At 39.9% G+C, this 12136-nt stretch overlaps 1 protein-coding gene and 1 pseudogene across 1 annotated transcript in view; one reads left to right on the top strand and one right to left on the bottom strand.

Moving 5' to 3' along the window:
* METTL4 (methyltransferase 4, N6-adenosine) overlaps positions 1-12136 on the bottom strand; it is a 255099-nt gene that overhangs the window by 21074 nt on the left and 221889 nt on the right. The window lies entirely within an intron of this gene.
* On the top strand, positions 10060-10494 carry LOC119035921 (ubiquitin-conjugating enzyme E2 L3-like; annotated as a pseudogene).

The raw sequence follows: 12136 nt of genomic DNA, 5'->3' as shown, positions 1-12136 counted from the left end.
AAAAAGGCCCAAAGGAAAGAACAGATCAAAGATCCAGAAATAATACAACTAAGCAAGGAAGAGATAGCCAACCTATTAGATGCACAGTTCAAAACACTGATTGTGGCAGACCCTGGCCAGCAGAGTCTACCTGTTGTGGCTGACAGCAAGAATGAATGCATAGGCGACAACAATCCTGTGGAGAAAAAGAGAACAGGCATGACTACTCTCTCGGGGAGAGTGCCTGTGGATGCCTCGGCCACTCTCTAAAGAGGGGAGCGCCTCGACCCTTGCCTAGACAGGCTTTTATTGTTTTCCTGGGGTCTTACATCAGAGAAAGGTTTATTATCTATTACATAAAATATTATTGTCTACATTTTAGGTACAATCAAGAAAGTGAGAATAACATGCAGAGGGGAATAGCGATAAGCCGATTAGCTCTGTCCTTGGGAAAACCCATACGAGCTTTGGATTACCTTGAAGATAGACAATACACATTTGTTGTTTTAGACCAGGGTGATGGAGTTTTAGCAAGAGCAAGCCATAACAGTCTGTATGAATTTTCTAGGCCTGATTCCCATGGGAAAACCTGGTTTGAAGGTCTGGCTCCTGTCCACCACTTTGCTTCTGTAGGTTTTCCATACAGAGCTCAGTCACATTTGCCAGAACAAAACAAATCGATCCCCTACAACTGATAATCAGGATGCTCACAGAATTGGCAGAATTTGGTCACAAATTAGATAAAAAATGAAGGCTACACTAAGTGAAATAAAGGAAAATGTACAGGGAACCAATGGTGATGGGAAGAAAACTAGGGCTCAAATCAATGCAGTGGACTAGAAGAAAAAAGAAACATCCAATCAGAAAAGAATGAAGAAACAATTCATAAAAATAAGCAGAAGCTTAGGAACCTCCAGGACATCTTTAAATGTTCCAACATCCAAATTATAGGGGTACCAGAAGGGGAAGAGGAACAGCCATGAGTGAAAAACTTATTTGAACAAATAATAAAGAAGAACTTCCTCAATCTGGCAAAGGAAATAGACTTTTGGGAAGTCCAGGAAGCTCAGAGAGTCCCAAAGAAGTTGGACCCAAGGAGGAACACACCAAGGCACATCATAATTTCATTAGCCAAGACTAAAATGAAGGAGAGAATCCTAGAAGCAGCAAGAGCTAAGGGGACAGTCACCTACAAAGGAGTTCCCATCAGACTGTCAGCTGATTTCCCAAAAGAAACTTTACAGGCAAGAAGGGGTTGGAAAGAAGTATTCCAAAATCTAAAAATTTACATCCAAGATTGCTCTATCCAGCAAAGCTTTCATTTAGAATGGAAGGGCAGTAAAGTGCTTCCCAGATAAGGTCAAGTTCAAGGAGGTCATCATCACCAAGCCCTTGTTATATGAAATGTTAAAGGGACTTATCTAAGAAAAAAAGATAAAAAGCATGTACAGTAAAATGACAGCAAACTCACAATTACTAAAAACCACTCCTAAAACAAAACAAAGACAAAATAAGCAAACAACTAGAACAGGAACAGAACCACAGAAATGGAGATTACATGGAGGGTTAGCAACATGGGAGTGGGAGGAGGAGAGAGGGGGAAAAGGTACCAAGAATAAGTAGCATAGATAGTAGGTAGAAAATAGACAGGGGGAGAGTAAGAATAATCTGGGAAATGTTGAAGCTAAAGAATTTATATGCATGACACATGGACATGAACTGAAGTAAGGGAATGTGGGTGGGAGGAGGGTACAGGGTGGAGGGGAATGAAGGGGGAAAATGGGACAACTGTAATAGCATAATCAGTAAAATATATATATTTTAAATATACACATTCCAAAAAAATTTAAACTAAGAAAGTATTTATATATACAGATATCAGTTATTTTTGTATGTATTCTAATTTTTATAGCTTTGATAGTTTTAATCTAACTCTTCATGACATCTAAATTACTTTTGAAATAGTAAGAATCTAAACTAAATTTATAAACATTTTAGCCAATTTTCTTAGTTATTAAAACCTCATAAATCCTATATTTATTTATGATGCCAACTTAATTACCTTTTAAATTTGGATATAAGAGATTGCTTTTGGCCTAACCTTTTCTTTTTTTTTAAATATATTTTCTTGATTAAGCCATTACAGTTGTTCTATTTCCCTCCTTAATTCCCCTCCACCCTGCACACCCCCTTCCCCACTATTCCCCCCCTTTAGTTTATGACCACGTGTCTCAAGTTCTTTAGATTCTATATTTCCCCTACTATTCTTGCCCTCCCCCCTAACTATTTTCTACCTACTGTCTATGCTACTTATTTTCTGTACCTTCTCCCCCCTTCTCCTTCTCCCACTCCCTTGTTGCTAATCCTCCAGGTGATCTTCATTTCTATGGTTCTGCTCCTGATCTAGCTGTCCTCTTAATTTGCTTTTGTTTTAGTTGTGGTTGTTAATAACTGTGAGTTTGCTGTCCTTTCACTGTTCATCTTTTTTATCTTCTTTTTCTTAGATAAGTCCCTTTAACGTTTCATATAATAAGGGCTTGGTGATGATGAACTCCTTGAACTTGACCTTATCTGAGAAGCACTTTACTGCCCTCCCATTCTAAATGAAAGCTTTGCTGGATAGAGCAATCTTGAATGTAGGTTTTTAGATTTTGGAATACTTCTTTCCAACCCCTTCTTGCCTGTAAAGTTTCTTTTGAGAAATCAGCTGACAGTCTGATGGGAACTCCTTTGTAGGTTACTGTCCCCTTATCTCTTGCTGCTTCTAGGATTCTCTGTGCCTCTGTCCCCTGTGCCTCTTCCCACCTCTGGGGCCTGTGAGGTCCATCTCACTCCCTCACTCCTTCACCGGTTTATCTGCGCGTGAATGTGTGACCACAATCAGCCCTCAGTGGGTCTGCCCGCTTCTCCACACCTGGGATCCGCCCACTGCTGCTGGCGCACCTGGGTCATGCACCCAGGTCGGTCTGGTGGATCTTTGCTGCCCGACCCCGCTCTGCTGCTGGCTCTGCTCCTCTTACTGGTTTGGCTGAAGGGTTCGTTGTTGTCAGACTTCCGTATAGTTCAATTTTCTGTGGTTTGGCTGCGTTTTTGTTGCTAAAACTTTGTTGTTTTTAAACTTGGTTGTGCGAGAAGGTACAGTGCTTCCACCTACGCCTCCATCTTGGTGGAAGTCCTCTCTGGCCTAACCTTTCCCATTGGCTCTACTTTTGTACCAGAAACACACTTTTAGTTACTATTATTTAATAATATATCCTATGATAATTATACTTAATTCTTCTTTTTAAAACTTCTCTGCATATCTTACCAGTTTATTCTTTCATATAAAATTCAGAAAAATTATGTCCTTATAAAAAATAAATTTTAGTGTATTTAAGAAATTGTATGAAATCCATACATAAAATTAGGAAAAATTAATATTATAATGTTCATTCTTTCTACAGATGTCAACTCTTCCCAGATTTATGTAGACATTTCATTAAATTTCAATCAAATACATCTAAAAATTTATATACTTTCTTCTATGCTTCTATATATTTTTTTCTAAGGTTGTTTTTCATTATAAAAATCATTTTATTAACATACTTTTATAATTACTTTTTGTAAGCATAAGGAAAAAAGCTTTCTTTTTATGTGTTTATTGATAACCAGCCTTTCTAAATGCTAGTTAATTATAATCATTATTTATTTTGTACTAGGGCTTAATAACTACATAAGCAGTTTGTACATAAACAATGATAACAGTTGCACCATAAATTTCCAGTGGCATTATTTGATTCATTTTTTAATCCCGGTTTTCACCAATACATTGAGAGCAGAAACTTGTGATTACATCAGTTGTATAAGGGATTTCCTAATATTGCTAATTTAAAAAAATAATTTGATGAAAAACCTAACAGTTATAACAGCCAGTATGAGGTTCAAACTAGAACGATTTAATCAGGAGACAGGGTTTCAAAAATCTTCGCTTTGAGGGAGTGAGAAGGGCTGAGAAAGTAGTCAAATAAATTATTACTTGAGCAGCACGTGTAAATAACTATTGTTGCAAAATAATTACCATACATAAAAGAATCAAAACACCTAAAACTTTATCACTAAATTAACCAAAGGATACCTTTTCTTATACCCTATTTGAACATGTAAATATTCCCAGGAAAAGTAACACATATAATTAAAGTCTGTGTGTGAGTTATAAGAGCTGTCTTTCTTTTCATGAGAAAAATTAAACACGTGAGAGGCATTAGATCCCTGAAGCAAATGGAGTTTAAAAGAGCATGAATAACACCACAACCTGCCAGACTTCAGTTGAGACAATTTTTCCCTTGGGCTGTCATTTTACTCTTTTTTTTCCTAACCCATAACTTCCCCCTCCTCTCCCTTTCCACCATCATAATCCTCCCCACAAAACACCTATCTATAGTTTCATTTCTTCTAGGAACAGAAGGTATAGCTTCAAGATGCCACCTAATATCCAGGCCTCAATTTTCTATAAATTAAATATTTGGACAAAATGATCACTTTGAAGCTTTATAATTTATAAGTGTTGAGGTTTAACTGAAGGTTTTAAGAGGTAAAGGTGAAATGTTCTACCAACTGTATTTATTTTACTGAAAGGCATGATGAAATTTTAATATAAACTTTCTTTTTTAGGACAAAGAAAAACAAAAGTGTTTCACTGTCTAATCCAAAGCAAAAATGAAATGTCCTGAAACCTAACTTTTAACTATGATATATTGATTTTTATTTTCAGACCATCAGACTTGAGAACCTAAATAAAATATACATTGATCTGTTTTTTCAAGGTGGTTATACGTGGCAGATTGAACACACATATTTATCTCTTCTCCCTTGTAAATCCCCATTAACAAAACTGTAAAGAGGAGTTTAGAAAAAGAAAGAAAGAAAGAAAGGATAGCATAAACACAAGCACAAGGAGATCTGAAAAAATGATGGTAGCAGTTAAGGGATGGAGGAATGAATAAGGAAAGCACAAAGGACTTTCAGGGCAGTGAAACTACCTTGTATAATACTGTAATGGTGGACACTTGTCATTGTACATCTGTCCAAACCACAGAATGTACAATACCTAGAATGAATGCTAATGTAAACTATGAACATTGGGTGACAATGTGTCAAAGAGGTTCATAAGTCCTAATCAATACAGTATTCCAGTAAAGGACATTCATAATGGGGTAGGATGTGTATACATGGAACAATGGGATATATGAAACATCTCTGTACTTTCTACCTCCTTTTTCTGTGAACATAAACTGCTCTAAATTTAAAGTCTATTCATTAAATGGCAGCAACATTCAGGAAGATGGAAAGTAGAAGGGATAAATGGACATTTACTTTGCAAATTGGAATTCCGAAAAGCAGAATAATAAGTTGTCAATGGGAAAAACTAAGCAAAAAGCTAAATTACAAATCAAAATCTTCAAAGGTCCAGAAATAAGTAGCTCTGAAAAATTTTGGTGTTGAAAGTGAAGGTATAGCTAAAACTACGAACACTCAAAGTTTGACTGAGAAGGCTCAAATGAGCCGCCCGACTTCACTCAGCTGAGAGGCTGCCACCACTTCACCCATGGCATGGGAAAATAAAGATCCTCTGACTGGCACACCAAGTACAGCTGAAGTGAGGGGTACTCATACCGAAGGAGGATTAAAGGGCTACAATACCGAAGAAGACTAAATGTTGAAACCCTTACATTATTTCCTGACTTGGCTCACAGAACACTGGCAGGAGACTAGAAGACCTGTATCTGGAGAATGTGACCAACCTACATAAAATAAAGATATTAATAATTGAGTAATTCATCAATAGAACAACCAAATAAGCTCAGCCTATTATGGAGTCCATGATCAACATGCCTACACATGCAATTATAGTGGACCACATTTAAATATTAATTCACAGCCAAGAACCAATAGAAATGGGAAATAAGATTCTTGTACAGATTTTAAAAGTTGAAGGATATAAATCCAATTCAGGGTTAAAAAAATTTTTAAATTTCATCATCAATTTTAAAAGAAATGAGATTTTTACATGAATGAAGCATGAACATAATATTGCAGAGAAGAAACTTTCAGAAAACAAAACAAAGGAGCTTTGAGAATTTTTAAATTATAGTAGGAATGAAAACTCAATAGAATGACTCACTGATAAAGATGAGAAAGACAAAGATAATTTTCAGTAAATAAAACAAAAAGACAAAGACATAAAAAAATAAAAATGAAAAGATAAGAATATTAAAAGCTAAGTCCAAGAGGTCCAACAGACCTCTTTCCAAAAAGAATGAACAGAGAAAGCAGGAAATTTTCCAAAATTGAAGGATATGTTTTCACATTGAAAGAATGCATGAGAACCCAGAACGGTGGATAAAAAATAAACCTACTCTAAAGCACATCATCAGAAAATATCAGAATTCTGAGACAGATACTGCTCTTAAACTTCCAGAAGTTAATGAAAATCAGTTTACACATAAGGATCAAGAATCAAATTGGATCCCACTTCTCAATAGCAACACTGGAAGCTTGGTCAACAATGCCTTCAAAATTGTAAGATAAAATTATTTACAACCTAGAATTCTATATCTAATTAATATATCAATGAAGGATGACTTGAGAATAAAGGTGTTTTCAAACAGTTCAAAAATATGTCTACCAATTATTTCTATTCAAGAAGCCACTGGATGAGTAAACCACGAAAAATGAAGATATGGGGTGTTATGAAAGGGATCCAATCAACAAGGACTTGAAAAAAATTTCCAAAATCACAGACAGGAGAGAATTAAAGTATTAGCTTTGCAGAAGACATACAGAGCAACTAGTCTAGATAAGAGCATGTCAAAAGCTTCATTTGGGGATGATTTGGGAAATATAATGGAGTAGGAAACACCAAGAATCTAACACCACACCCAGATAAAAATCACACTGGCAGAATCAAATGATGTAACTATTTTGAAATTCTAGAGTATATTGAAGACTTGTCACTTTAGGAGGAAGACTTGGATAGTAAGTTGAAACTGATTTCAGTCCATTTCAATTTCATCTCTTTTACGGCAGCCATCTGCCCCCATCCTCCTTCCCATAGGAGGCAGCTGGGCACCTGCTCCTGCACCGCCCTGCACACAGCTTGTGGGAGACGGGGTGAGCAATAAGAACCCTTTTCTCCAAATATGGGGGCATATATTCATTATTATTGGTTCCAGAGAAATAAAAAGAATTGTAAGGTATACTATGAGCAAATGCACATCAAAAATAGGATAAACTACATGAAATAAAAAAATCCCTAGAAAAATAAAATCTACCAAGACTAAATCACAAAGACATTAAAAAGCAAATAGACCTATAACTATTAGGAACCTGAATCAATAATCAAACATCTCCTGACAAAGAGGAGGATTCAAGATGTCGGTGGAGTAGATGGAAGGTACACTCACCTCCTCCCAGGACCAAACTGCAATTACAGCTAAAATATAGAACAGTCAACCTGAATACAATCGATGGCTAACTGAAAAAAAAAGTCTTATAAAGCAAGGATTTGCAGAAGCTACATTGAGACTGGTAGGAAGAATGGAGAGGTGAAAAGGGATGGCCCTGCTTTTACCGCAGCAACTAAGAATCCATAAGGATATCTCAGCTGCAGAGATTCACACTGAGGAGCTTGAAGTCTCAACCCTATGCAAGTCTCTTAAGACAAGAGCACCAGAGATGGGAAAAGGTGTCCACAAAACATCTGACTGAAAATCAATGGGGAGCCGGTCCACCAGGGAAAGGCCAGAGTCTGCTTGAGATACAGGTGCCCTCTTAAAGGGCCAGGACACAAAATCTCATTCTCTGCCACTCATCCTGGGCTCTAGCAGAGGAAGGGTGGAACAGAGTAGAGTTGTATGAGAAGACATGGAGGTTTGTGCTTTGGGGAGAGAGCTGAAGGAAAACATACCAGGATACCTGTGCTGAGTCACTCTCTCAAATGACAGATGTCATATTTCTTAAAAGGTGCACTCCCCTCCACTTGGTATCAGTTGCAGGACTGTAATGGGCCCACCTTCTGGACTCCTCGTCCCTAACCTATAGAGTTTACACCCTACTGAAGAGTCAGCTGCCTGGGCTGGAATGTAGAGGTCTCAGAAAACTTAGTGGGTATCAGTGACTGAGTTTTCTGGCTTTGGTGCAAAAGCTATCACCCCCACTTTCTTGTGGCACTAACACCCTCATGGGAGATCTGCTAGCACCACTCTCCAAGCTCTCAAGGATCCAACACTCCTGACTGCTAGAGACTCTGCCCTGCCAAGGTCTGCACAGAATCCTGGACAGACTGAGTTGTATGGCTCTGGGGCCAGGGCCCCTCCCCTCATCTCCCACAGACTGACCAGCCCTTTCTCCTCACAGGAGATCCACAGGCACATCCTTTCCACTTCTGGCATCCCTGCCCTACTGAGATCAAGTTCCTGGCAGAATCTGGGACAGACTGAGTTGCGTGGCTCTAAAACAAGGTTCATTTTTTTCTTGCACACTTCACCAGTGCAGAACCCTCCCTTCACAGGGCCAAATCTTGGTCTGTTTGGGTCTGATAAACTCTGATGGCCTCAGCCTGACAAATCCTAGAGACCCCACCCAACCACAAAATATGCGAGCATCCAGTGAGTGGCAGGTAGATTTGATATACCCTGGGACACTTGCTGAGTGGCCTCAAACCCAACACTGGCACTGAGTTTGAACTGGGATCAATCTGGTGAACACCTCTCTCCCTACCTTGTGATTTACTGAGAATCTACTTCATGCAATTCACATATCACCAGAGGCTCTTTCAGTGACTGCACCTAACAGGCATCCCACAGGCAAAGGTAGGCAGAGGCAGAATCAGGGTGCCTTGGGCCTTTTCTGAACTACCCCTGGGCTCAGTATGATGGAATCCAAGCTTGGTTCACAGTGTGGTTCTTCCCAAGCATACCCTGGCCCAGCAGAGGAGCCACAAACTGTGAATTGCTTTGTAGCTCCAGACAGGTTGTCCAGGGCCAGTCACAGGTAGTATCTGACATTGACTGCACCACAGTGCCTCCCAAAAGGCCGCTGAACAACACTCAGTGACCAGCTTCTGACAACATCAGAGCAGGATCCACTTAGCTTCACAAGAAGCATATCCAAAGGCAGATCTAGGCAGACATCAGACCCTATTTAGGCAAGTTTTTGCTGTACATGGTCAGCACCCACACAGCAGCTCATACACTTTAGCCAGTTTCAGTCCTCACAGTCATCTAGCCTGTGGTTTGAACATACTCGTGAACAGACCAATAAAATCAAGATACAATTTCAAAAGGAAGGCTTACATAACCCAAACACAAGACATTTCTGGAGACAAGGCTTTGATGACCAAGGAGACTACACCACTGGGTCCCACAAGACACCTACTACACAAGGCTACACTACCAAGACTGGGAGTCATAGCAGCCTAATACATAGAAACAAACACAAAGAGTAGGCCAAAACAAGGAGACAAAGACACATGCTCCAAATGAAAGAAGAGGAGAACTCTCCACAAAAAGAGCTAAATAAAATAGATAAGCAATTTTATCAGGTATAGAGTTCAAAAATGGTTATAAGGATGCTCGAGGAACTTAGAACTAAAACAGCATGAAAAAGGACATAGAAACCATTTAAAAATAAGAAGAAATGAAGAACACACTACAAGGAATAAACACTAAGTTGGATGAAGCAAAAAAATCAAATTGATGATTTGGAAGACAAGGTAGAAAAATCACCTAATCAGAGCAGAAAATAATAAGTTTTTTAACTAAAATAGTTTAAAGGACCTTTGGGATAGCACGAAGAGTAACGACATTTGCACCATGGAAGTGCCAGAAAGCAAAGGCAAAGAAATCAAGCACATATCTAAAGAAATAGTGACCAAAAACTTCCCTAACCTGGTGAAGAAAAAAGACACACACAAGTCTAGGAAGTGCAGAGAGTTGCAAACAAGATTAAACCAACGAGGCCCACACCAAGTAACATTATAATTAAAATGGTAATCGGAGGGGCCACAATGAACACTGGCAAAGCAGCAGCACAGGAGCTAAGATGGAGGCCCACAGAAAGCTTATAAAGGACCTTGAAGAAATCCACAAATGTGGAATGAAACGCTTCTATACCATCCAGGTTAAGGAAGCTGATTTATTGACTTCGCCAGGGCTTATTGATCCTGACAACACTTCATATGATAAGAGGACCTTCAGAACTGAAATCAACTTTCCAACCATATACCCATTCAAGCCACCAGAGATCACATTTAAAAATGGGGAGGTCTGTCTGCCAGTAATTGGTGCTGAAAACTGAAAGTCAGCAACCAAAATCAACCAACTATTCATCCCTTAATAGGACTGGTGAATGATCCCCAACCCAAGCACCAACTTTGGGGTGACCTAACTAAAAAATACTCTAAGGACCATTAAAAAATTCTGTAAAAATGATGAAGAGTTTAAAAAGAAATATGGGAAAAAGCAACGTGTGGACTAAAATCTGCCACCATTTATTCCAGCAGTGTGAACAGTGCATTCGGAAGCCTCCGCAAGGCAAGACCCTGGAAAACTGAGATGTGCCACTGCCTGGCATTCACTTATAGCTGTTACTAACCTTCTAGTTTCCTTAATTAAAAGTGGTCTAGGTAACCTATAAAGAAATAATTAAAACTTTAAGCCTTCCAGTCAAGATGATGGCATAGACAGACATAGCTCATCTCTTTGCACAAGGACATCAAAATGAAAACTAAAATACGGAACAATCTTCAGTCAGAACCATCAGAAATGAAGTTGAGTGGAAGTCTGACAGCTATGGAAAAAAACCGCATCCATCAAGACTGGTAGGAGGAGCACAGATGCAGAACGTGCTGGTCTCTCACCCACAGGTGGTGGATAAAAATTTTTCAGGGATATCTCAGGAGTGAGGAGTCCCAGCCCCACACCAGAGCCCCCAAACCAGGATTCTAATGCCAGAAAGGTAAGTCCCCACAACCTCTGGCTGCAAAAATCAGCATGGATTGAGTTACTGGAAGAAAATTCTGGAGCCCCAAGCAGTTCTTTAAAAACCCACAAATGGACTCATCTATTCAAACTCACTACCTCTGAGCTCTAGCACAAGGATGGCAGCTTGTAGGGTACCAGTGGAATACTGGGAGAGGCTGAAATGTTTTGTATTGGGATAAGCATAAGTCACTGTCCCTTTTCTGAGCCCCCCCCACCCCCACCCCACACCCTCACCCTAACCCTCACCCCCACCCCGCACAGCCATGAACTGAAAGGCTGGTGCCATATTTGAGACTCCATCAACCTAGCTAACACTGTTAGATATCCACCTTAGATATCCCCAGAGACTCCACCCCACCCAATTTACCGACCCACCCAAACTTCTTTTCTGTTTGAATAACTGGTCTAGGCTTGTGCTTCACAGCCCCTTAAATGCTACCAAACAAGCAACAGCTGGCCTCATTGAGCTCCAGGCTGGGCACTGGCAGTAGCAAGATTAGTTTCACAGCTTGGCTTCACCTGGAAATCTCTAAGCCCAGCACAAGTAGCAGCATTTTAAGATTGCTTTACAGCTCAGGAAGGGTAACCCCAGGCAAAACACAGGTGGTAGCTGACCTTGGCCTGTGCCACCTACAAAACCCCAGGGCCAGCACACCCAGTGGATAGCTACAGACCATTTTGGAGAACCACCACCCTGGCCCTGCACAGCTGATCCTCCACAGAGGGCAGAGGTTAATGGTAAGTGGTTACAGCCACTTCTTGCCGCTGACTGGCCTGGATAAACCCCTCCCATTGATGGGCTAACAGCAACCAAGGCTCAACTACATGAGGTGCGTGTACTCTCAGCCCACTCAGAGGGCACACCTAGAATACCCAGTTTGGGTAATAGGGGAGGCTATGCCACTGGACCCTACAGGACACCTACTACATTAGGCCACACTACCAAGACATGGAGTCAAAGCAACTCTACCTAATACACAGAAATAAACACAGGGATCTGCCAAAATGAGGAGGCAAAGAAACATGGCCCAAATGAAAGACCAGATCAAATCTCCAGAAAAAGGGTTAAACAAAATGGAGATAAGCAAACTATCAGATGCAGAGTTCAAAACACTGGTTATAAGGATGCTCAAGGA

The sequence above is a fragment of the Artibeus jamaicensis genome, unplaced genomic scaffold (genome assembly GCF_021234435.1).
Source record: "Artibeus jamaicensis isolate MK-2021 breed Jamaican fruit bat unplaced genomic scaffold, CSHL_Jam_final contig_354, whole genome shotgun sequence".
NCBI lineage: Eukaryota > Metazoa > Chordata > Mammalia > Chiroptera > Phyllostomidae > Artibeus > Artibeus jamaicensis.
This window is presented reverse-complemented; position numbering and strand designations above follow the sequence as displayed.